The sequence below is a fragment of the Dermacentor variabilis genome, chromosome 2 (assembly GCF_050947875.1).
Source record: "Dermacentor variabilis isolate Ectoservices chromosome 2, ASM5094787v1, whole genome shotgun sequence".
Taxonomy (NCBI): domain Eukaryota; kingdom Metazoa; phylum Arthropoda; class Arachnida; order Ixodida; family Ixodidae; genus Dermacentor; species Dermacentor variabilis.
The window spans coordinates 141,148,125-141,174,239 of NC_134569.1; the positions used below are offsets into that span (position 1 = coordinate 141,148,125).

Here is a 26,115-nt window from a genome sequence, read left to right on the forward strand (position 1 = left end):
GGCATGTCGGCCCACTATCGACCTTTTTCTCGGCATTTCTATTCACTTTTCTGACGGCGCTGATGTCGAGACAAAAGAGGACTGTTTTCTCTAGAGTCGGCGCATAGTTTCTCTGACGTGCATCCTCCGACGTGTAAGCGCGTCGTGACCTTTTGTCTGCGTTCTTACTCGTATGAGTAAGCGCGGTGCCTTCCAGTCCGAACGCCGCTGCATGTATGCATGCCCTTGCTCGTTCCACAGTTGACACAGGCGCGACTGATCCGTCCAGAACGCGCGCGCCGCTGCACCCGGAAAAAGTGTCGGGCGTGTTCTCTTTCGTGGTTCGGTGAAGGCTTCCGCAATGGTGCAGTTGCTGGTGCACTGGGCCGAAGTTTGTTCGCAACCGAAGCCCGTAGAGCGTGTATAGCATTGCGCAACAACTCTTGTGAGCGGATGTAAGTGCAATGCTGTATTGCTCCCGTCTTGCTCCGGCGCATTTTGAACTTCATGAAGTCGACGAGGGTGGCGATGTGGGCTTGTTGGTACAGCTTTGAGTAAACGTGGGCGAGCGGAGGGAAACGCTAGAACGACCGAAGGCACACTGGAGACGCAGGCGCCAATACATGGGTATTGGCTGCTGCGGGTTTCAACAACAACCACCAACACATAACTGGTGCCTCGTTCTCGTGCTAATCAACCATTCGCTTGTTATGAGTATGCAATGGAAATAGGGCAGCAGCAACACTGTTATTATAGCTGAGCTTTTTTTCTTCTTTTTTTTTTACGCCCGGTGCATCGTTGTCAGTTGCACAGTTTGAAGGGCGTCGAAACGTATTGCCACTACTAAATAAAGATGGTAGTATCTCGTGTTTTGTGAATACTCGTTATTCCATTTCCCCGCGTTATGTTTCCGGAAGAATATTGAGTACACCCAAATCTGCATCAATAGCTAGCGTTAGTGGACCTTAACTAAGGCAAGTTTGAATACAGCGACTCCCTACAGACGCATTGGTCTTCAGGCATTAAAGAGGGTAAGCGTACTTTCTTAACATTCTGAATAGGTTTTCTAACGGATGTGAGATATGTCACATTTTATATGTCTGCAGAAAAAAATCCTGGTATCTTCGACTTATGAGCATTAGCTGTATAAGAAAGCCTCTGCGATTTTTCGACCGAATCGCCTTTCAGAAGCTATATATTCCATCTCATATACACAGGGTTACCATATTAATGTTTTACGGAATTTTTAAAAATTGCCTGTGGCAGATATGATTATTCTTGTCACTGAGCTGGATTATTCGAAGAGGCGGACATCACCAGCCCGAGAAATCGAAACAAACATTGAATAAATTTTAGAAAATGACTACTTAACCTCTTAATTATTTACTTTAACGCACATTTTGCAATTTACGAATTGTAGCAGGTGAACTTGCAAAACACATCCACTTGGAATGAATTAGCAGGCTGCCATCAGTTTCGAGATATTATGAGTTACTTTTGTGCTTCTATGTCATAACAGAGCGTTTAGGTAAAAAAAAAAGTGAGTGGGCCAACAGTGCATCTTTTCGGCGAGTTTGATGGCGCATAGCTGCAAACTGGTGCCATTTTTGAATTTCATTCCAAGTGGGTAAGCCTGAAGAACTTACCGGATAAGAATTGTAAGTTTCAATATCCCTAAATCTATAGTTAAGAAGGTTATTAGTATTGTTTGTTGATTACATGAACTTTATTTACTTGTATCTGTACAACGTACAGATGACAGGGGCACATAATTTTTCGTGCAAATAATGTTCGCCTCTCTGAACAATCCTACTCAAGAATTAGAATTATGTTATCTACAACTGAGAATTTTTGAAAATCCCGCGATACTTAGAAATGATGACCCTGTACATCCCAGATCCATCCGATACGCAGAACAATGGCTGTGCACGTATCTCGATAGTCATGGATATACGAGAATACAGTCGCTGCATGATACGGCGCAGCATTTCAACACGATTCCTTGAGACGCACAAGGTCGAGCAATGAGGGTTGTATTCACTATGTTTTGGCTAGTCGCGTTGGCGTGAGTCCAGCGCGTACGTTCCTTGTAACAGCCAGCCAAATCGCCGATAGCGTGTCTTGGCAATCTGCTTTGAACAAAAAGCTGCTGCAAATAATTACTTCCGGGCTGAGGTTACGAAACTATTGGTCGGGAAGCGTAACAAATTCCCGAGTGTTCTGCTGTCTATGCGTAAAGACTGCGCCATCTAGATCACCGCTTGCCAAGAGTTCCTTACGGAAGAATTACGATTGAGGTGGCTGCTGTGTCACCATTAGAAGCTTTCAATTTTAGTCACAGCTTCTTTCTCTGAATTGATATAATGGGGTATGTATGCCGTGCGTGAGACCTTTTCTGAATAAGTCCTTTGTAGAAATGATGGTTGTGGTTTCTCAAGAAATAAACGTCATGTTTTGCGTTAGCAGTGTAAGCATTAATTATTCTGCTTCACAAAGAATATCCTATCATTTATAAGAACTTTGTGTAAAGATAGACATAATAATGAATGAATGCAGCTGCCTCCCAGTATGTAGTATAATCTATATAAGTATATCGGACGACGTCTTGGGCTTTGCTGCGAAGAGTGCGCTTTGATGTTATCTCTTCGTGATTAAAAAAATTGTAGCCAGCATGCCATACAAGTCAACAGACTGAAATATCTGAAGTTACTCTGTAATTCAATGATAGTTGACGTAGGCCCGACGACATTACCTTGAATTTGTATCCCTTTCAGGTTAGCCAATTTTATAGCCCCACAGGAAAGGAACACAGGTCTAGGAAACCTGCTACGAGCATGCAGGGGTCAATGGTGAGCGGCTGTAAGTAAATGCGACCACTGCAGCGGAAGTGGATATTATAAAACTTATGACGACAAGAAACATCGCTAATAATCAGAGGCGGCATTCTCAATACATTTCTTACTCCAGAGTAGATCGTTAAAAAAAAAAAAAAACGCGGGCAAATTGTGCTTGCGAAGTCGGATGGCCGAAGACAGACTCCTCACACCCATTGTGATTGCCTTCATGCCGACGCACCTTGCAAATCTTCCTTCAGAACTGCCCTTGTTCTGAAGTCAATTAACTTGTATAGGCAAGCTCATGCTGCTGACAATGATGATATCGATGATTGAAGGTAGCGCACTTGTGATGATGATGATGATGATGATGATGATGCTGTTGTTGTTGCTGCTGCTGCTGTTGTTTTGTTGTTGTTGTTGTTGTTGTTACTTATTACAAATGGGCGCTTCTCATAAATGTCTGCTTGTTCCACGCAGGAAGTATTCGTCGGCCATGGGCGTCGGCGAGCTCCTCTCCTGGACTAGCGACCTCAGCAGCCATGCCCGCCCCAATGCCAGGCCCTCCCCGAGCTTGCCTTCAGTGCGTCACGTCGCGACCCATCACGTGACTGACCTCCAGTGACCGCGGCTGTCTGCCTTCTTTTCGAGAGCGTACTTTCCATACTCAAGACCATTTCGACGGTAAGTCACGTCGTTCGTTTGCTATACGCATATTCTCTTTCGGTCATGAGGTCTTATACTTTTTTATTGTGGGAATTCACGCGTGCTCATTTTACTTTCAGAAGATAACGCCAGCATATGGCGAATCGTGGCTACACTGCATCTATTATTGCACAAAACGGTGGTTTGGCAGGAAGCCCAAGTGACGTAGTGCGTCAAGCACTGGTAACTTATATTGATATTTATACAACAGCCTTAAGAAAACCTATGCAATATGCCGATATTTGATAAGCGTCTTAGGCATCTAGTTAAATATTTTATAATTCTAGAAGCGTCCTTAATTAGTATGTTTAATAACTGATAGAGAATGGGAAGTTTGGCTCCTGAAGAGCCCGCTATGCTGCCTTTGTGCAACGCTATTGCAAGGAAAAGACGCTAACAAAAAAAGTGAACGTGACCGGGATATGCGTGATTGATTCTTCCACATCGCATCCCATTAAAGCCAATGAGAAAGGAAGCAGTTGCAGCAGATTTCAGAGTGCGTTAAGAAATGTGTTTGAAGATTGAATTTAGAATGTGGGGAGCCAAATGGTAGCGAAAGCAGGCATCAAAGGTAAGATCATTTAGCAAAACTGCCAGATTATATAGTAACGCTAAAAAATAAATTCTGGAGTTCTACGTGTCAAAACCGCGATATGATTATGATGCATGCCGTAGTAGGGGACTCCGGATTGATTTCCGCCGCTTGGGGTTCTCTACCGTGCACTCACGGTATTTTTCTGTTTCGTTTTCATTTCCATAGAAATTGGGCCCCCGCAGCCGCTATTTCATCCCGTGCCTTCGGGCTTAGCAGTGCAACGCCAACGCCACTACGTCACCACGGCGAGTTTCGTGAATTGCTTGAACTAATATCAGTGATTCTCGTGTGTACTGACGGCACCACGAGTAAAGTTTTTTTTTTCTCTCACTCTGTGCACAAAGACTCTTGCTGCTCTTTAGAGCGAATCTGTTCATGGCTAGTTCCCCTAAGATCATGTCCGTGTGTAGACACAAAATCCCGAAGATAGTGCAATGCCGGGCCGACCCCCGGCGGAAGTGAAGCAGGCGTTAAGGGCTCCCCACACGTGGGCCGATCTCCCAGGTAGTTTAATACCGGTCCTACCTGCGGCGGAGGTGCAGTTCGCCATTAAGTGGCCCACATACGCAGCTTCGCCAGTCATGCTTCTTCACAGAGTAGAAGGGCACTGAGGTTTTCTAGACACTCTCCTATCTCTTCGCCTCGCCCTCCCCTCTCTCCACAGTGTAGGGTAGCAAACCAGACTTTCCCTTCTGGCTAACCTCCCTGCCTTTCCCTTTTGATGTGGTTCTCTGCCTCTGGATTTTTCTTTGCCAAAAAAAAAGAACATTAACAAACAGGACACAAGGTCGAGCAATCGCAGACTGAACTGGAAACTTCATGCAATTCTAAAGAGGTCAAAATGCAAATGTGCCTGTAGCGCCAGCAGCCCGAAGTCAAAATCCAACGCGCTTGCTGCAGTTCATCGCATTCATTAATGTACTCAACTGTCCATTCTATGCAGCTTATCTCTGAAGCTCGTCACCTAGGCTTCTACCCAAATCCGCCTTCTGGATTTAGACTCTGAGAGCAAGCACACCCTCGCACATCGCTGCACATAACGCGACACTAGAACGCTTCTCTATACGAGGAAGTTGGATTGCTTCGTTATCTAACGCACAGCTTGTATTATCTATCTACATGATAGAGAAGAGAAAATAAAAGAGCGACTGGATTGCAAGTGTAAGCCGAAACGAAAGCTGGACAGTCAGCGAAGAGACGGGCAATAGGCGCAGCCGTAGACCGAGCAGCGGGAGCAACGCAACGAAGCGCCCTACGAAATTCAAATAAACCTGCGCAAACTATGCGGCACGACTTTTGCCGGAGGCCTTAGCAGTTCCATTCTCAGAGGCAAGTCCCGCTCAGTCTCCCTCACTTCCCTGACCCCCCTCACCCCCTCCTTATGTCCGTCGTCACTACGGCGGGAAGAGAATCGCGCGCCTTCCTTCGCCGCCGATAAGCCAGCATTCTTCCCCGCAGCGTCCATTCTGTGCCGCTCCTTGCGCCAGCGTAAGGGCACCGTAGGAAATTGAGTTTTCCGAACGACAAGAACAGTGAGGCCATCGGGCCGTTGATCCGGTCGGTCCCGTCCCCTGACTCTGCGCTATCCTTTACAGTTATTTGGCCCATGAAAGCGCCGCTCTCTCGCTCTCCCTGTTAGGTCCACCCGGGGGTGGCCGAGATTTCGGACCGCGGTTCAGAGCACAATGCGATATCGACCCCGGCAGCACATTGTAATCGAAAACTCGCGCAGAGAGAGTTTTGCCGTTCTGGGAAGAAAAAAAAAAAGAGAAAAATATCGGCATATTATCTCGCTAGCTTGCATGCTTTTTTATGCTTAATATATTGCGGCGCGACAATTTGTATTTTATTTTTCGTCGTCTTTTGTATTCTTGTCTGGGGCGAAGGTGGGATTATGCATATCATACGAGGAAACGTTCTTGCTGCGGGCCTTTATTAAGGCGCAGGGAAGTGCAGTAAGCAGGCGCCGGTTCGATTTCAAACTGTAATCTCGAGACTACTACTGTTCTCAATGCTTCACTCCGGAGTCAGATTTATCCTTGTCGCCAAATGTATTTTCGTGGTTTGGTAAACTAAAGTGAGCTAAGAACCACCCCTATGTTCTCTTTGTGTGTGTGTGTAAGGGGGGGGGGGAATGGTGGGACGTGGGGGTTGCTTTTTGTATTGTTCACTGCACGGAGCAGCATGGATTATAACTTTTGGGGAAAGAAACTTTAACAACCTTCTAAACCAAAATAAAAAAATTCAGTGTATCTATATGGCTTTTGCGTACGGCCACATCTAATTAATTCACTCTGCGCCGCTCGGTTTAGGCTCTCATCCGTACCAAGGAGAGATCGAATGATGGAATAAATTTGTGCTCCGTGCGACTCCGTACAGAATACAGCTTACAGCGTACAGCCAGGGGCTGCCGTTATTCCGCTTCACACCACTCCGCCGCCTACACCAAATTTTGCACCAAAAAAGCATATCGTGGGACAAAGAAAGTGTGAAAATAATTCCAGGAAAATACATTAGGCTCCACTGCTTCCTGCAGGCCATGGAAATAGTGCCTTCTCGAAGGGACTCTTCAAATTCAGGGATTCCCGATGCAGCGTCGCACTTTACAACGTGCCGCCAAGAATTCTTCGCAATGGAATGCTGCATTAAGCATTCCGTCGAAGATGAGTTTCTAGCCGATCTATATCGGTGTGGGATATCGTATGGTCGCCAATTTGCACGTTTACATTGTCGCATCCCTGAACGTTAGGTGTTTCGGCGCATTTGTGCTCTCAGCATGGCGTCGGTATCGGCGGAATGCCATGTGGAGGTTGCTTAAACAGTTTGCTCTCTTCACGCTTCTGCCGTACCCAAGACATTGAAATTATTGCTGACATTGCTGTATGTGAAATTAAAGTACGAAGCTGTGCGGTTCTATAAGCAATGTGATGAATTACAGAGACGGGCTTCTTATTAGCTTGCGATAAGAACCGTACACAAACTAAATGTCACCTACAGGTGACAACCACGGAGTGACCTTATGCGTGACTCTGGTGAGGAACTCCGGGCTCGAAAGGAATTATGCGGGCGAACATTCAATCCATTTTGTTTCTCGCAGCTTTCCGCATCGCCAATCTAGAATTACTCCTTGGATGCCTTATAAATTTAATGCGAATGCCCTTACAATTTCTCCAGTGACTGACTGATGTCATACATGATTCTCTCTTGTTTAAAAAAATAAATCAATCAAAAAACAAAACCGAGAGTTACAACAAGTGCTCCCCACGATTACCACGACATCGTCTTCACAGGCATTGTGCAACAATCTTCGCTTGATCTAACTTTAATTTCTTTACCTGCGGTTGCATGGTTACAATGACCTCAGTGAGTGAAAGTAATCATTTTTGTACAACGTGGCATGAACCCTTTAAATGTTGAACTTTATCGCCTCCTACACACGTGAGTATTCTCACTAGGTACTCGCTATATTCTGCAACGTTGCTTTAGCTTACGACGCCTACTTGTCTTTGAGCAAGACCGCCTAAGTTCATACAGCATGTGCTAAAAGCCTGTCACATTTCTGCGCAAGGTAATGGTATACTTGGTGAGAGAGAGAGAGAAGTGGTTCTTGTGGGGAAGGGGGAAAGGCTAGCACTATCTTCTGCAACCCATGCGGGAGCACTGCTCAGCGCGAGAACGGTGGGGGAGATTGTATTAAGAGAGAGAGAGGGTAGGAGGGAGAAAGGTAGAGGGATGGTATCGTTCATTCAAACGGTATATCTGAAGGACGAGTGCGTAAGGGCATCTATTTCTCTAGCGTTCATTGTGCTCTGTCGCAGCCTGTGCAAAGGAGCAGCATTGGTGGCTTACAGTGAATTCTGTTTGGCGAAGGGAGGCGTTCTTGTCTGCGTTCGCGAGGGCTTGGTGCGCTTTTGGAGGCACGACCAAGGCGGTAGAGCGAGCCCATTGGGAGAGCACTTCTGCAGCATGCGAAGTTAGTCCCATTTATTATTACACGAGGCTGGTCGAAGCCGAGCGCGGGTACAGCGACAAGCACGTCTACATCCTGCTAGATCCATGGTAGTGGCGCGTAAACGAGGAAGGCAGCAAGTTTGAACTATTCCAGCACGGCGCTATCATGAGTTATGAAGTCAGACAAACAAGCCTTACTCGAGTGCCATGGTTATGGTGGCTTCATGACGAATTGATATATCTGTGGTCGCCTTGACCGTTTCACCTAAACCGGTCGTACGGCGTAAAACAGCACAACGATGATATAAGCACCAAGTACGGTGCATAATCGGGCAATAAATCTCAGACACACCAAAGCTAGGTTGTGTGGCATCCGCTTTCTGTTGGACTTAACCATCCTGTGGCTTCGACGAGCCGTGTAAGTTTCGTTATGAGCGATTGTGCGCGTTGAGTGCTACGTGAATGGAGCTGACTCGTGTCAAAAATTAATATGTTTTGCCAGCAGCTGGTGCCAGTTCGAGTTGACCAGCGAATGTCTGTTTCACATCATCTACCGCATTTACACGCATAACGCTAACGCACGGCACACCTGCTGTCAAAAGTTAAAGTATGTTTAACTCGAGTAATCACCGCGCCTCCGAAAACTGCTGTAGCGACAATTGTCTGCTTCTTCCGACATCAGGGTTGACACCGTGTCTGAACACGTCCGGCCAGATTGGAGTTATTTATCCTTTGAGTTACTGTATAGGTGATGCCGGTGTATGTGTATAAAGGTGCCTTGCCGTTACTGTTTGTGCAGAACCGGTGCCCTTATTACAAAGCTAAGTGCTCTTTAGAAGCACTAGTTTGTTGCAGCTTACAGTGGGCACGTAATAACCCCCACTTTAATATTAATTTTTTTTCCATTGAGCACCTAGAATGCTCTAGCGCAATTTTCTCCCCATTTAATTATCGCCACTCCGCAAATTCGTATCAATTATTCACGACAGAAAAAATAAATGCGAAAGCACATGCCAGCACAAGTAGGTGCAATCATCTCTTCAGGACATTAGCATTCTGAGAAACATGCATCTCAGCCAGAATCCTGACTCATATCTGTTAGTTTGTATTTGCACATCTAATATATTCTGCTTAAGGAAATGCGTGACAATTAAAAAAAATGCGTAAAATATTGACAATTCTTGGGAAATTTCGTTGGGGTTGATTTCATCGCAGGTGCATACTTTCTTCATTTACTCCAGGTAGTAATTAGACAACTGATTACGTTAATTAGATTAGCTAGCTTATGTAAATGCCCTCCTAGCCCTTATAGGGAACACTAGATAAAATTAAATTAACAGAAAATCCAAACGATTGAACCTGACGCAAGACAGGAAGCCCGTCATTCGGGGAGTTCACAACCGTTTCCATAAATACAAGAAAGTTGACGCTGCTACTATTAGTAGACGCTAATGAGTGACGAGACATGGTTAAGCTACCCCGTCGGGTGATGATGAAACGTACTAGATTACGGCATGAAAAGGACGCTTGCTTCATGCTGCTGCAGAGTTCGTTAATCGAACCCGCCACTTCTTGCATAGCAGCATAGCACCATATCCGCCGAGCCACCATGGCCGGGTCCGAGCGAGACTTTCGTATATGGCGAGTACTAGCGCAATCCTTAAAAAAATTCAAATTTCCACCGTACTGGCAATGGCGGTTCCATGTTCATAACCAAAGATGGCGCTGACAAATGTCACACTTCGTACTTTAGTTGCTGGAAACGTTGTAACAGTTAGGTCTGGCAGTTATGAGGCCAGGGAACTGTAAACGGCTGACAGAGTGCAAGTTGCACTGAATTTTACTCTACTTCACTCGAGCTCATCAAACTCAATACTTCCTTTGATTTAAAGTAACGAAGCTGCACGCAAATAATGAAGGATGATGCACAGGGTCACTGGTGCGTTAATTTCGATTACATTGGTGGTCTTCAACTTCCTCAGAGAAAATCCCAGGTGTCTTTAGCTATCGCCTAAGAGACGCCAAGGCGAAAGCCGTGTGAAACTTCAACTTCACGACAGAAAGCCTACTGTAATTCACCTTAATCAACCTTAATCCCCCTTAAGCCATCCTAGTTACCTTAATCCTCCTTGATTCACCTTATCTGCCTGAATATTTCTTAATCCACCCTGATCCACCTTAACGCTCCTTAATACACCTTTATCCACCTGAATTGACGTTAATCCACCCAGATGCAGCTTAGTCATCTTTAAAACGCCTTTATCTACCTAAATCCAATCACTAATCAATCATTATTAACTTTGCTAATCATTTATCATATCTTAAACAGGGCTGGACATGCTTTGGCTTGCTTCTGGCCTTCCTTGGGCAACGTTATATTTTCTGTACCTCACAACGCGACCTTGAAACATGGAGATCTAAAACTTTCGCCTTAATAATACTAACCAAGCGTTTTTGGCCACTGCTCCCATCAGTATGCGGCCATCGGTAGAATCTCTGATGTTGCGCTGATAAGAACGACGTCAGCTGGGGAGCCAAAATGGCGTGTCACTGTCGTAAGCATCAAATGCACGTGCACAAAATGACCACCTCTTGAATGCACGAAGTCATTACGCATGTGGTACGTGTATTAGTAAGAAACTGGTGATCGTGTGTCTCAAGAAAACCCCTCCAGTCCGCCGCACTTGGCATCACAGGAAAGCGAACCCATGTGACAGCATGCGTATGTGGAGCCTCGAGAGTCATATAGAGATGGCCGAAGGCATGATAAAACATTTATGATTTCAGAGCAGACGACAGATGCTTCGCTAACTGTCGGGCAAGTGCCAGCCAGCGGACATTGGGAAATTTGGAGCCTTAGTGTATTCTGGTAGACCGCGATGGGGTGGGAGTTGGCGCAGGGGGACGCGCTGACAACTTGAAGACGCTGTTCATCACACGCGGGCTTTACCACTAGCGTGCACACTCGGCACTGGTAGGCCCCGCGGACAGTGAAACATTCATTCTGACGCGCCTCTCGAAGCCATTACAGCGCATACGGACGTAGCACGGTTCGTTTATCTTTTTCTTGCCCCCCCCCCCTCCCTACCCCCGACCCCCACTCGTTCCCGTGATAATGTGGGCCGATGAATTCCTTATATATGGTAGCCCCGGCGTGGGCATACGCGCGTGCAAATTATTCTGGGCCCACTTGTCCGCACGTGTCGCCGTGAGCCAGTTCGCGGCGCGCATTGCGCGCGTGGGGAAGGGGGGTGGGGAGGAGGGGGGAAGGGCAGACAGTGGCGACGCACACCTTAACGTGGCGCTTTCCGTACATCCGAAGGACAAAGCAGCGTCACGGATGAAGGCGACACTGCTTCGCATTCGTAATTTATTATTGAGAATCGCGACAATGGAGAACGTCAGAAGGCTTTCGACCTGGCGCGACGGCGACGACTTCTATTATTTAGGACGGCTTCAAGGTGTCCGTTGCTAAGATTATTTCATTTCTTTCCCGAGCGCGCATTGGTTAGAGAGAATGGCCGGACACTTCTTAGTAACGTGGAAGGATAGGGCTAGTTGGTGCTACTTGATTCAAGACATGGCAGCGCGACCTCAGGACCAATACGTAGACCAAAGAACAGCACTTGTCTCTTATCTGGTCTTCGGTTTATGTCACCGTCCAAAAAGTCGTACTGTTACATTTTGAATCGGACTCTACTGTCACAGGTTTATTGTGTTGCTTATTTTTTGCTGTCGCCCCTTATAACCGGATTATCACGATAGTATCACGCTACAGCTCGCTGAAAGACGCTCTCACAGCATCAAAAATTTCTTGAATCATATTGTGCGCGTGGCGCGAATACTGCTGCAGCATTCTGGAATGGGCGCCAGCACCATAACCATTACTGTGGTTTGTACGTAGACATTAACATTAACATTGCATTAACGGCCGTTGGACTCGACCCGGTAGATCAGAACCGACCCCCAACAGCTGTGCTTGCCGCTATAGTTGTAATTTGAGTGCCACGTCTCTTTCTGGACGCATGGCTGTCCCTCCCCCGCCCGCCCGCCCTCCTTCCCCTCCCCTCCCCTAAAAGAAAAGAAATTTATAATACACAGTTTTGCCGCCGTCCCTATGACGTGACAATATGAGAGTAATATATTTCTCTTACTTTCGTTGACTTCTTGCAGTATACCTTTATTGGGACCAGCAGTATGTATAACCTGCTGAGAACACCTTGTACGCTATTTAACAAACTTCAATCCGTTTTCCAAAGCTAACTTAGAAAGAAAATGGTTTAGGCATATTCTTTCTGTCATCCTCCAACAAAGAGGAGGGAGAAAGAGAAGAGAGAGGAAAAGCAAGAAGGTCAACTACACGCGCATCCGGTTTGCTACTCTGCACAGGGGAAAGGGAATATAGGGGCGAAAAGATGGCGGAGGAGAGAAAGAGCATCGTTGCGCGCGCATGTGAAGATTTGCAGAAAGTCTGTAGTAAATCGTGTAGCAGAGACTTGCCCGCTTGAAATTTTGGAGGAATGCTCGCGTCGCTTTCTGCGGGATATCACGCTAATTTGATGTAGACCGTTATCCATACTTAAAAACGACAAAGAAGTGCCCGATAAGTGCGTTTCGAATACCGCGACATAACAGGGAAAATTCACGATGCATCGCGAACGTGGAAACCCACCGCAAGATGTTGCACCTTCGTCTGTGTGTTTACAGGAAGAAAAAAAAAAAACCACTTCCGCCACAACAAGCATGAGGAGACGGCTGCTTTGTTCACGCGCGTGGAAATGCTGATTTTAGCGTCCAGCTGCGGCACTTAAGAAAGGACGGGGTTCTCTCGTTTCCTATAACTTATCCAACGACGATAAGAGCCGCCTTAAAAGCAATCAGGTCCTGGGCTGTCTCTTGGTCTGAGGAGAATTATAAATAAATACACGCAGTTGCGACAAAACATTGCCCAACTCTGCACATACAATAAAAGTGTTCATATTTGCTGTCTCCCCGTGACTGCTCATCGCTGCGCATGTGACCAAAATATGAATCAACTCAACGATAATCATGTAGAGAACGTATTTTTATTGCATTTTCTTGTCCTAGTTACTTTCTTTTTTTTTTTTGGCGCAGGGTGGTTATTTTCTCAATCTTCCTTTGTTTTATTCTTCTGTTTGCTCCTTTTTTAGTTGCGCTGAAGCTAGCTTGCGTTCCCCACACATTCTGCCAACAGCTAATGGGATTCTTTTTCTTGATTTTCTGTATTCAACAGAGCGAGGCGGCTTTATGTGTGACAGCGATGTGCCAAGGGCAGAATGAAAATGAGCCTCGAACGCCGAGCTCGACGCACTGCGACGGCTATAGCGTCAATACTTACTCGAAGTTTTAATCGGCGATTGCGCTATGCGTGTGCGCGCTCAACGTATATTTGCATAATACTCCAAAAGGGCGTTCCGGGGCATCTTGAAGACATACTCTGGTTCTCATAAGGAGACGACAGAGAGCGAAATATATATATATATACGAAGAGACATCTGTGTCACGGATACGCGAGCATTGGCTGGCCGAAGTGGTCGAAGGTAAAAAAAAAATCCAGCACTATTGAGCGTATAGCACGCGAGAGGTACAAGGCGTCTCCGATCACTCACTCATTCTACACGCCGCCAAGAGCACGAGTACGGTCCTACACCAGCTGGCAACTGTGGGTCGCAAATGTTGCAGTACACTCTTCCACATATACTGAAGGAACACAAGTTAGTTGAGGGAGAATTACGCGCCTTGCTAAAGAGTACATTCCTCGAACTCTTGCTGCAGTAGATTACCGCATTGTCAGCTTCTCTTGTTAGATGGTGTTTTTGTTTTCCTAGTTTCTGCTCTGGGTCTACAGTGTTGCGTTGTACTCTGCGGTATGGTGATATTGCTGTAGCTTTCATTTTAACGCCATAGCGTTGAGGAGCACGTGTCGCAGAAAACCCGGCGTCGGCATGCGGCGTCGGATGTCGTTTCGGCAAAAAAGATTCTCGCACCATGGATACATATGCCCTCCATGTGTCGCAAGGAACTGACTCAAATAATTGAATTTGTCAAGATAAACTGCGTGGAATAATCGTAAACTACGACTTACACACAACCTACAGACAAGATAGCTCTCGGATTGTAATTTGAATATACCAAAAAACATAATTATGGGGCGCGAAAACTGAAACAGAACCCCTTTTCCGGCGTTTCTCCAACGCACAGACCGGCGACGGCAACCGCCATTCGCGCACGCCGGCACGCAAATATCTCGGAGTCCACGGAGCGGTGCGCCCGCTTCCTTGAAGCACTTCCGGTTGGCGCTTGCCTCCGCGGCATCGCGGCGGAGGCGAGCTCTCCTTCGAGCCCGCCTTCGTGCATAGCGTTCGCCGAGAGTGTTCCCTGGTAGACATTACGGTTTACATAGGCTGCAGTTACCGGGAAGCGTGAGAAGCAGTCAGGGATCTTTGAATGATATGGCGTTCCACTGTTAAAGGCGATGCTTCGGCGCTCTCGAAAATTTTTTTTGCTTGCTAGTTTGCGTGTGTTTTGCACAGGAGACAAACTTTGTGTGTCTCTGTGTAGTTTTTGACAAAAGTATAAGGGTTACTTGGTACCTGCGCCAAATGTGTCATTGCGCTGTGCGGCCCGATTGTCATGCAACTTCTGACGCTCCAGAAATATTGACTATGCGTACGAAAGATCTTTCTATTCTCGAGAGAATTGGAAATATTGGTACGCTATTCGAACTCCCTTTATCAGTCGGTAGTCTGCCCTAGAGGCCACAGAAAACCTAGCCCATATATGCTTCCAACAATGAATGCGCATCCTGTAGGAAAATAAACTCAACTAAAACTTCAGGTGCCCTCGTGCACAATCACTGACAAGAGGGCTTGGTTAACAAGACGCCACACTCTTTTTTCTAGTGTCGGGACGGAGTGCCTTTCAGGCTTGCATGTTTAAAGACAATTTCTTCTTGGGTGGGGTGGGCGATTCAAGGTTTCTTCATTTCATTATGTCCGCGGTATGCTGCGGAACGAAATAGTTAAACCTCTAGTTAGCGAAGCCCATGGTGGCATCCGAGACTTCTTTCGTTAAACCTCCAAATTCCTGAAATCCAAAACACTGTGAACATTCACGTGATTGAGTAAGGTTCTAATAATGCGAAAGCATTATATGCCCCATCACCCGAAAATCTGGCGTCATAGTCGCCGGCGTCACCGAGCGGAGGTGCAAAAAATGGCCGACGGCGCAAAGATTAGAAATACATAAAAATGCACGGACTGAGGTCAAATTTCTCAGGGAGACTCCTGTAATCAATGTAAATTGATGGCTTTGAAAAGAAACTTGGTACGTTTCTGTCTTGGTGCGAGACAAGAATGCTTCGCCGACGCCACGGTGGATCCACGTTTCTGGCTGACTAAAGGTGTGGCCTAGTATATGCGTCATTGGGCACGTGACGGCGCAGTCAACAGGGAGCTGGTGGAGCCACGTCATGAGTGCTTAAAATGAGCGCGTTCATGACGTTCCCAGGCCTAGGAACGGTTTAATACTTTCACATTGCCACACGCAAGCAGTCTTAATGCATATGCCGAATTTTTATTGTTACCATTGTTTTTTTCTTTTATGAATGAAATTTGGACAGAAATGCCTGCGAAGATCTTTTCATATTCAAGAGCCACGAAGAGATATAATCTTTGCCTGCTTACGCGCTTATCGCGCTTATCTTAGACGGCGAGTCCATCGAGCGCGCCTTTTGTTCGTCCATGGGATCGGCAAACATTCGTTACAGGGCAGTGGCGTCTAGGTATCGGTGAAATAAAACCCGCCTTGCCCATATTTTACTTATATTACCCCACTCCCTTCGTATGGAGGCAATACAAACTTATTTATTACTTAGTTTACAATATTGCCAGCTGCTTTTTACCAGCGAAAGAGGTGGTAGCACATACAAAAGAAAAAGGCCACTCTCACAAAGGAAAATATTGTGCAACTGCAATTCAAACACAGCAAGAATACACAAACAAGCAAAGGTACTTGTAGGCAACTGCGCAGAACAACAGCACCAATTACTAAGAATGCGAGTTCAATACAAGCAAGAAAGCATTAAAGGGCGAAGAAAAAAGGTAAATGGGCGTGAGACGTTCAGCTGAAATTGTTGTTTTGAGCTTCTCAACGTTCTAGCCTCCATAATTATGTGTTAGAAAAGTATATGCACTTTGTTAAAAAAAGTAAAAAATACCGCAAAATATTCGTTCCGTGAATCGAGGTTTGACTTCACACTGCTTGGCAGCTCAAAAAGTACAGGCTTCCCCATTATTATCATCACCATCAGCCTATATTTATGTCCACTGCCGGACGAAGGTATCCCCCTGCGATCGCCAGTGACCCCTGTCTCGCGTTAACTCATTCAGATTTCTACCTGCAAATTTCCTAATTTCATCACCACACCTAGTTTTCTGCCGTCGTCGACTGCGCTTCCCTTCTCTTGACACCTTTTTTCTAACCCTAATGGTCCAACGGTTATCTAACCAGCGCATTACATGACCTGCCCAGCTCCATTTTTTCCTCTTAATGCCAATTAGTATATCGGCTATCCCCGTTTGCTCTCTGATTCCACACCACTCTCTTCCTGTCTCTTAACGTTACGCCTAACATTTTTCGTTCCATCGCTCTTTCTGCGGCCCTTAACTTGTTCTCGAGCTTCTTTGTTAACCTCCAAGTTTATGCCACATATATTAGCGCCGGTAGGATGCAGTGATTGTACACATTTATTTTCAACGACAGTGGCAAGCTCCCAATCAGGATTTGGCAATACCTGCGGTATGCACTCTAACCCATTTTTATTTTTATTTAAATTTCCTTCCCATGATCAGGGTCCCCTGTGAGTGATTGACCTAGGTAAACGTACTTTTGTACAGACTGAATTCTTGTTCTCTTGCTAGGCTGTTGAACGCTACCTTTGTCTCCTGCATATTAATCTTCAGCCCCACTTTTACACTTTCTCGGTTATGGTCCTCAATAATTTGTTGTAATCTGTCCCCAGTGTTGCTGAACAGGACAATGTCACGGTCCCCATTATGCTTGTCTGCAGTTGGCAGCGCCTACGAAATACATCACGCGTTTAGTAGTTGAAGCAAGCGCACACGAATTTGTCGCGGGGCTCTACTTAATGGACCTGTGAGACCCAAGCGACTAGCGAAAGTCGCGCACGCATACAGGAAGTTGTCGGTTGCAGTCTGGCGCGCGTCTCTTTAGCAATATGTCACCGAAAGGGCCCAGCGCGCTTAGCAGAGGGGCCCTATGCTCCACTTTCTCGCATTACCATGTCCCACCATTCTCTGAAGCTCCGCCGAAAAAAAAAAATTGCAGCCACCACGCAAGAGGTGCTCAAGCCATACAACTTCCAGTCTAAGCAGCAAGGCTACACCATCATGTGAAAAAAAAAAGATATAGCTCCGGGGTCATGGCCCTGTTCTTCTGTCGACGAACACGTGTATACGTGGACACGTGTCCACATCTCCGTAACACGTGTCCACATAATGTAATGTGTCATGTTACACGTTACGTAACATGTAATGCATCCGCAGCTCGTAACACGTGGACACTTTTGGCACCGCGTTCAGTATGAGCCGGAAGTGGTGAGCTGTGGCCGTATGACGCTCTCCGGGACGTGCTGGTAGAGCTAACTTGCGACGCGCTCGAAGTAAATGTGGATAGGTTTCCGCAGTGCCATCAGTGTACACAGGTGCTATCTATGGCCTGGTTTCTCCTTAGGGTACCATGTTACAGGGTTCGCGAATATCCGCAAGCGTTGGTACTCTAGCCGCGCCAAGGAGCAGCAGGGCGACAGGGCGAAGCGCGCCGCGTCTTATAAGCGCGGGAAGTGGCGTTCCTTCTATGGCCAGCGCGTTGTAACCTCGCTAAATACGCACACCCCATCCCTGTAAAACAGACACAGGAATGCACAGGTGATGATGTGCATCGCTGGAACGCTAGAAACCTCTTCACTACTTAATTGGGCGCGTCGTATATATTAGCATCGCTGATCGACTCGCACAGCACACCGCAAGCGCCCGCGCCACGGAATTCTTACTGAACGTGAGAATACTTCCACAGTTCTGTCTTTGTTCTTTTCGTTGATCCCCGTAGTTTCCTTCTCCAAGTATAGGGGAGGAGAAACAGACGCACATCCGGTTAACCTTTATGCATTTCTTTGTTCATTTCGTTCTCTCGACGTAAATTGTGCTTGCGTTCGTCGAGGTGTTGCTGAAAGACGCACGACAGCTACTTTCATCGTGGCCGCTATCACGGTCACTTACTGACATGGGTGTACGTACCAAACATTCTGAGCCGGATAGCAGGAGCATAGCAGCGTACGTGCGCAAACGTATTTGTGCCACTCAACGTCGTTGGGATGACGCCTCATCGTCAGCGCCAACGTCATCATCGCCACATGTATATGAGAGAACAAAAGCCGTTGCCATAAATCTTCTCTTACATGAATCGGCCCGATCCGATTCGTCAACTTCTTTCTCGTCACACCACATAATTGTTCGCATTCCTCGGCGGTGTATCCCTGACAAAGATATCCCTGTAGACTACGCCGATGACGGTTATCTGCGTTCTGCACTGCACGACTTCCCAAATCTCTCTTCTCTTAAGCTCAATTAGCATACCAGCTACAGGCCGCTATTCCACACCGCAGTCTACATGTCTCATAACGTTACACCAGAGCACACTTTTCCGTTCCATCCCTCGTTACACAGCCCTTTCTTCGTTTTAAAATTTCCTTGTTATCCCTGTGGTTTTTTCCTCATACAAAAATGCTGGAAGAATAAACCGATTCTACATGATTCTTTTCGAGGATTGCGGCAAGGGGCCGTCCGTGAATTCAGTATGTCTACGATATATGCTCCAACCCATTTCCAACAACAGTTTCCACCCGTTAAAGCTACACTGAAAAGAAACGTCAAACCATTTTAGACTGACAAAATGATATTTTAGAAAATTTTATTTCCGTTATTTTCCCGTTGCTTGATTCATTAGTACAAGAGGAAATAAAGGCGAAAATCTTTTTTGTGTGTTTCTAATTTCGTACTGCAACCCAAGAACTGTTACTGCGGCGCGACGTCGGACATCTCAAGGTATATTTTCGTATTCGGGCCACGTTGACTCGGCGAAAGTTTCCGAAACTGGCCATGTTCAATATTTGGCTCCTTAAAACACAATGTAGCCCAATTTTACCGGTAAACAAGGGCTTAGGTCAGACGCCGTCGTATGCCGTCAAAAATGCGGGACGTCAGGCCGAGCTGGTACGGGAACTTCAAGTAAAAAAAAAAGAATCGCCGTTTAACACAGCCACGGTTTTACGTTTGACCTGTAATACTCGTGGTGGAGCGAGTACGCGCAGTAACTGCCAGTGTAATGCACAGCGACGAGAAAACTGGTCAAAAGTGGCATCAAAATGCTACTTGCGCAACAATGTCCGAACGCGAGAGACTACAGCAGACCGTGCTGGTGGACGGCGAAGGTTGCACCGAAATTGAGTCATAAGTCACGTATACAAGTACCCCATTACTACAGCATAATTGCAATAACGATCGTGATCAGACGAAACATCACCTCTATTTATTATTGCGCAGCAATGTCCGAACGCGAGAAACTACAGCAGACCGTGCTGGTGGACGGCGAAGGTTGCGTCCAAATTGAGTCATAAGTCACGTATACAAGTACCCCATTACTACAGCCAAATTGAAATAACGATCGTGATCAGACGAACCATCACCTCTATTTATTATCGCGCAACACGGTATATATTCTTGTGCTACAAGGGCCACTTGCATTCAGTGGGGGGTTCGCATGTTCGTGCCTTCATTCGGCAGGCTGAGCACGTGGCCGCAAGCGCCGCTGCTAAGAAATCATCTGTCGCCTCCTCCTCCTACGTGTTGCGCGAGTGCTGTATGTGGGCTCGCTCCTTCGGTGCATAGAACTAAACGAAAATGCCCGGTACTCCGGTCTTTCATGACGCAGCAAGCACACGCGTACCATAAATTGAAGCAGTATCTATTATAGAAGAGTTGACTGTTCGGCGAGTTGGTCGTCCATATTTGAAGTAGTAACTTAGCGCGAATGAGCACTTGTCCTTGTGCGTCTTTCTGGTTTCTGTGGTGTTATTCGCGCTAAGTTTCTACTTTAAATACATTATCTATTAGCCTTCCCAAAAATGTGTGTCACCAATGTGAATTTTTTTTTACCCCTTGACTCAATGTCGATCTAAAGTAATCTGAAGTAAACCCCTTTCTTTTATACCGTGAATCCCTCTTATCAAAATCAGTTTCACCGCTAACACATGGTTGTGTCGCGGTCTCCTTTGTAGGTTTTTTTTTCTCAGACAAACACATGACGCTTATTCTTTGGCCTTAAAGTGACAAAGCACTAACAAAAAGACAGACAGACAACGAACTTTATTTAATCCTGAGGAGCTACCAGGACCTCCTAACGGGTGGCCATTGTAGCCGCTGGCCGCGCCCACGTAAAGGACAGAACGCCGTGACGCTCCGCTCTTTCCTGGGCCCTCTGGATAGCCTGGGCTTGCTTTCCGAGTACCGTGCTTCTGATGGCCTCCTCCCATTCGGCTTCGCTGGAGAGGAAGTCGTTAGGCAACGCGGGACATCGCCAGAGCATGTGAGCCAATGAGCAAAAGGTTTCAGTGCAGTCGGGACAACTAGGGTCCACATCCGAGTACATCCTACTGAGGAATCCCCGCGACGGGAAAGATCCCGTCTGCAACATTCTAAGTGTAGCTGACTGACCTCTACTGAGCTTCGGGTGAGGCAGAGGATAAATTCTCCGACCAAGTTGGTAATGTTTAGTGATTTCATTAAATGTGAGGAGTGGATCGTTCTGCTGAGGCCCTTCCTGCCCCTCCGGAGCCTCCAGACCGTCGCGGCGAGTGAGTTCTCGCGCACGGTCGTGGGCAGGCTCGTTGAGGTTTCGGAATCCCTCGAGAACGTTCGTCCCCACGTGTGCGGGGAACCACGTGATATAATGAAAACCGGGGTAAGCCCTTTTTTCTAAAATAGAGGCCGCTTCTCGTGCGAGGTTACCCGACTCGAAAGCTCTGATTGCGTCTCTCGAGTCGGTGTAAATGTAGGAACGCTCTGTATCACACAAGGCCAGCGCAACCGCAATTTGCTCTGCTATACTCGCTGTGGTCGCTCTGACCGAGGCCGAGGACCGAAGCACCCCCCGCCCGTCTACAACCGACAGCGCGAACACTCTCCTGTTCCCGTACTGCGCCGCATCGACAAAGAGCGCGGAGTCTCGGTCATCTCTAACTTTCTTCAATATGGCTCGCGCACGGGCTTTACGTCTACCCTCGTTATGCTGAGGAAGTACGTTCCGCGGGAAGGGCCTCACCAGGTAGGTTGCCCTCGTTTCTCGTGTCAATGTTATACGCCGGTCCTCCATTATCCTAGGAGCCATGCCAACCTCGTCGAGAATTCGCCTGCCAGCTTGGGTCGACGATAGCCTAACCACCTGGGCAGTGACCTGTGCCTCTATGATCTCGTCTATGCTATTGTGCATACCGAGTTGATCTAGCCTGTCGGAGCTCGTGGCAATAGGCAAGCCTAGCACTTTCTTAATGCTCTAGCGCATGAGTGTATTTAATTTGGTCTTTTCCGTTTTTGTCCACACTAGAGCCGACGCCACATACTTAATATGGCTCATGAGGAACGCGTTGTACATCCGAAGGAGATTGTCTTCACCTAACCCCTTCTTTCGGTTGGACACCCTAGCAATTAGCCGCAACATATTTTCTGTTTTGGCTGTAACGTGGGTAATTGTTCTGGCATTACAGCCCCTCGCGTCTATGAGCAGGCCTAGGATCTTAACTGAGTCGACTCTGCGAATTTTCTGCCGATTATTCGCGTATAATGCCACGGGTAGCTGGTTGAGGGGTGTCAGACCCCGAACCCCTTGCCTTGCGGGTCTGTAAAGCAACAGCTCCGATTTACTCGTAGACAGCTTGAGACCCGTGTCCGCGAGGTAAGCCTCCGTCTCGTCCAAGGCCGCTTGTAGAGCTTGCTCCATTTCAGCTAGGGAGCCCCTTGGGCACCAGATCGTGATGTCATCTGCATAAAGTGCGTGATGTATGCCCTGGAGGCCGCCCAGCCTATCTGATAGACCCTTCATGACTATATTGAAGAGCAGTGGCGAGATGACTGATCCCTGAGGGGTACCCCGAGCTCCCAATTCGTACACGCTCGGTCGAATCTGCCCCACCTGAATAGTAGCAGTTCTATTCATGAGAAAGGACCTGACGAAGGCCTGGAATTTGACTCCCAGGCCTATCCCAGCCGTGGCTTGCAGAATGTATCTATGAAACACTGTGTCGAACGCCTTAGTGAGATCCAGGGCGAGAATACCTCTCACGTCCCGGGTGCCGCTATCAAAGATTTGCTTCCTTAGCATTAGCATAACCTCCTGCGTCGATAGGCCGGGCCGAAAACCAACCATATTATGTGGGAAGAGGTTTTTGCGCTCTATGTACCCGGAAACCCTGTTCAAGATCGCGTGCTCCGCTACCTTGCCTATGCACGAGGTTAGTGATATTGGCCTCATGTTGTCCAAATGAAGAGGTTTTCCTGCTTTAGGGATGAGTGTCACTATAGCCGACCTCCATCCGTCAGGCACCTGTCCTGTCTCCCATACCCTGTTGACCTCCTTAGTAAGTAGTTCCACTGCTTTATCGTCCAGGTTTCGTAATAGCCTGTTAGAAACTTTATCCGGACCCGGAGCCGATCTGCTGTTTAAATTGTAGATCACCGCCCTGATCTCTGATTCTGTGAAAGGCGCGTCCAGTTCCTCTACCGTCGCGCACTCGATCTGCGGATAATCCTCTTCCTGCGTCGGCCCTATAGGAAGGTATCTATCCGCGATCGCATTCAAAAGTGACTCTTCAGTACCTCCCTCCTGTTTGTGCCGGTGTATGACTTTACTAAGTGTTTGCCTTTGATTATGCTTTGTCTGCGCGTCACCCAGGAGGTGCTTGAGGAGGTTCCACTTCCCTCCTGAGCGCATGGACCCGTCTACTGCCGCGCAGACCTCGTCCTATTGTAGCCTATTGAGCTCCGCACAATATCTCTCAATCTCTCTATTAAGCTCCGCAACCTTTTTCCTCAGCCTACGATTTAACCTTTGTGTTTTCCACCTCATCAGAATTGACGATTTCGCCTCCAACAGATGCGCTAGGTGCGGATCCATTCTTGGGACCTCCGCTTCTGTTTGTACTACCTTAGTAGCCCTCTCGACGTCCTCTATTAGCGATTCGATAGCCTCGTCAAACGAGGAAAATGTGCTCGTTCGCTCCTTCCTAAGTTTCCTGAACTCCTCCCAGTCCGTGACTCGAAATACCCTGGCCGGTCGGGCGTCCACCGTCAATGTTACCGCTACTATGAAGTCGTCACTGCCCAGGTTCTCCTGCTTATTGGCCCACGTTACATTACCTACGTTCCTTACACAGGCCAAATCAGGCATTGTGTCTCGCGCAACTGACGTGCCCAGCCTAGTGGGGAACCCTGGGTCCGTGATTACCGAAAACGCAAGATCATCCAGGATCCTCGCCTGGTTCTCTCCTTTTACAGTCCGTCTGACTTAGCCCCATGCATTATGAGGGGCGTTAAAGTCCCCAGCAACTATCAGAGGAGAGTGTTTGGCTATCGAAGTCGCCTTCCTAAGCAGGGAGTTAAACGTCTGTCTCTGGTCCGACGGCGGGCTATAGACATTAAGCACAAAGACGCTCTGCTTGAGACGCCCGTGCGGTATAACCTCCACGAAAAGGGCCTCCATCTTACCCCGTCCAGACTGGATTGGATGTTCAATAAAGGCTAGATTTTTTTTTATCATCGTAGCTAGTCCTCTGCCTCGCTCGTTCCTGACCGACACAGTGTTGAAGCCAGAAAGGGTAGGGTCGTCACATAGTGTTTCCTGTAATAACAAAATCGGCGGTTTTTCCACCTCATTCGCCAAAAATTGCCGTAGCGGAGCCTTGCGCCTTTGAAAACTAGCGCAGTTCCACTGCCATATTACCAGCTCTTTGTGAGCGCCCGCCATGATGCTACAACAACATACCTTGCTCCACAGCCGGAGCAACCTCGGAGTGATTCACTGCCTTGCTTTGCGCTCGGACCTTGGCTTTGGCCTTAATCGCCGCCTTTTTTTCTAGTACCGTCACTCTTTGGACCAAAAGCTTTACGCTTTCCTGATTTTCTCTACTTATCCTAAGTAGTTCCTCCAACATCTTTCTTTGCTGGACCTCTCCCTCAGACGTTTCCGAGTCGCTCTCGTCGTTAGGAAGCGGTGCCTTACGCTTTGCTTTAGTGAGCCCTACGCGGGGTATATGTTCGACTACCTGTGGCGTCTGGTCGCACGCCTCTATTTCAAAGGACTTTGGGTTTGCCTTGGCGGCTTTGAGTCGGCGTACCTCCTCTCTAAGCTCCTTAACTTCCTTAAGTAATGCGTCCACGTGCGACCTACTACCATGCTCTGGCGAAGCCGACCGCGTTACCTCCGTGGGTCTCTGTAGCTCCTTGTTCTTCTTCCCTTTGACGCAATCTGCCCAGGTAGGCTCCTCCTGGATCCGCACGCTGGACACCGAGCGCCCTCTTGATCTGGAGCGCTGCCTGATTGCACCGCGCTTCTGCGCAGCTGGCGTGCGAGAGCGGCTTCTTTCGGTGCTGCGCTCCTGCACAGCTGGCGTACGCGAGCGGCTCCTGCCGCCCGCCGTGATGACGTCGGTTCCCAGCTTCAGCTGCTCGGCGCGTCGACGCCGCTGCCGCCGTCTTCTTCTGATAATATATGGAACTTGAAATTTGTCCCTACACTCCTTGGCCGCTGTGGGGTGCGGGCCACCGCACAAAGTGCATTGCGGATCGCACTGGTGATCTTCCGCCGGCGATCGTTTGCCGCAGGTGCGACACCACTTGCTTCCAGGGTTGGGACACACGTCAGCCCGGTGTCCCAGTCCTCCGCAACCGTAGCAGACTTCCGTGTGGCGTCGGTACAGCGTGCAGCGAAACATGCTCGCGCCGCATGCCACGTAGTTGGGCACCCTCATTCCCTCGAAAAGTACCACCACCGCTGTAGTGTTCTTGATCCGCCTGGCCTCCAAAGCGCCCGGATTCCGATAATTTACAATTCTCGCTCTGAGTTGAGCCTCGCTGACTTCCACGTCGACTCCTCTTATGACTCCTCTACTCGTATTCTCGGGTGGGGCCAGGTACGCCGCCACCCCAAACGTGCCTTCACCGAGCCTGATTTGCTGCACTCGGGCGTACGCGTCCGCGTTTTTCTCGTGAGGAGTACACACGACAAAAATGTTCTGAACTCCATTGGGACACATCGTGTCCTCTTCGATTGCGGCCGGAGCCAAGGATGCCGCCATGGCCAAGGCTTGCTCAAAGCGTATTTTACTGACCTTGTTGACATTCAGGCCGTCGCGTGGTCTGACAATAATGCGAAAAGTGTCCCTCGGCAGTCGAGGCAGCCTGGAAGCAGCCGTGACGCGTCGTATCGCGTCGCGTGATGCGGCGGTGCGGCCGCCGTCCCTCCGTCTGCCACTTGTATTTCCACCGTCTTGACCCGAAGAATATTCTTCCCTGCGCCTGCCGGGCCGGCGGCCGTACGCCACCTTCCATCCCGCGTCGCATGCCTCTTCTTGCGTAATCTCTTCTCCTTCCACAACGTCCATCCTGGATTCAAAGTCCCACATGCGCGGGAGTAGGCCTAAGCCTACCCTCGCCGTGTTTCAAACACTCGCAGAACGGCAAAATGTCCTCCCACCGACGAAAATCCGGTATCGGCAGAGTCCTCTTGACGTGCCACGTCGATTAAGGCATAACTCGCCCGGTTGCGCAGGGAGACCCACTCGAAAACATTGATGAAAGCTGGAGCCGATGTCAAAGCGTCCGCACTAGTCGAATTCTTCTTTCTCAGAATTGTCTACTAATGCGTCAGCATTGTTTGGCTCGGCTGTGACTTCGTTCTTGC

The 26,115-nt window shown here is 48.0% G+C and overlaps 1 protein-coding gene across 1 annotated transcript in view; it reads left to right on the plus strand.

Moving 5' to 3' along the window:
* The window catches only part of LOC142572784 (calcitonin gene-related peptide type 1 receptor-like), a 195,486-nt gene that overhangs the window by 104,933 nt on the left and 64,438 nt on the right, over positions 1–26,115 (plus strand). The window contains exon 2 of the mRNA XM_075682138.1: positions 3,294–3,497. The gene's annotated coding sequence lies outside the window, so the exon portion shown is untranslated. The remainder of the gene's footprint in view (positions 1–3,293; positions 3,498–26,115) is intronic.